We start from the raw sequence: 845 nt of genomic DNA on the forward strand, positions 1-845 counted from the left end.
TGCAACTGCCAAAATCACATTTAGTTCAGAACTACAGACTTAAGCGTACTTTTTTTTTTTTCCAATTTATGAACCAAACTTCTGTGTGGGAAGACGTGGAACTGCTGTGTAGCGTATAGTTCGTCATTAACTACGACAGACAGATACAGATCAGTCTTTCACACAGAGGGAGGCATTGAACAGTTGATATAAGCCCCCAGGCAGGAATTCATCATACACAAAAGCACTCATGCATATACTCATTCAAACCAACAAAGACACATTTCTAGACCAAATAAAAATGAGGAAAATAGATTTAATGAATTCTCAGTGTTACCTTCAGGGTACAACTCTCAAACTGGACAATGGAATGTACATTCCTTTACAGATAAAATCTAATCCACCAATCAACAATCTCCAGACGAACGCAACAAGGTCCAGCATGTGCTGCGCTACTCTGGAGCCGAAGCTGATTGAAAGCATCTGAGATCTCCCAGTGGAAGCGGTCTTTAATCAGATTGGTGCAATGTGAGCGTTTGTTGGCATTGCAGTGAACAGCAACTGTGTACAGATGATAATTTAGCATAAAGAGTAACATGAAAGCAACCGTATAGAGTTAACAGCCAAAGACACCACCATGTGTGTATTCACTGTTTCGACTTTCTTTCTGGTGCAAGATGTGCTAATCAGTCAAACCACATTACACAAACAGATTAGAGCAAAAATGATACTGGATACAAACTCTGCTACAAAACCCTTTCCCCCTCCGTTCTTGACATTTATGGGTTAACCAGAAAAACATTCATTAAACTACTCATTTCTCAGGCTTCAGCCACAGCAATGCGTTTTAATTTAAAGATCTTTGA

General features: G+C 39.5%; 1 protein-coding gene across 1 annotated transcript in view; it reads right to left on the minus strand.

Moving 5' to 3' along the window:
• Nucleotides 1-275: 275 nt before the first annotated feature.
• dpm3 (dolichyl-phosphate mannosyltransferase subunit 3, regulatory) overlaps nt 276-845 on the minus strand; it is a 1,831-nt gene continuing 1,261 nt past the window's right edge. The window contains exon 2 of the mRNA XM_082520489.1: nt 276-845. This exon is cut by the window's right edge and continues 971 nt beyond it. The gene's annotated coding sequence lies outside the window, so the exon portion shown is untranslated.

This window comes from Aulonocara stuartgranti, assembly GCF_965226115.1.
Source record: "Aulonocara stuartgranti genome assembly, chromosome: 22".
NCBI lineage: Eukaryota > Metazoa > Chordata > Actinopteri > Cichliformes > Cichlidae > Aulonocara > Aulonocara stuartgranti.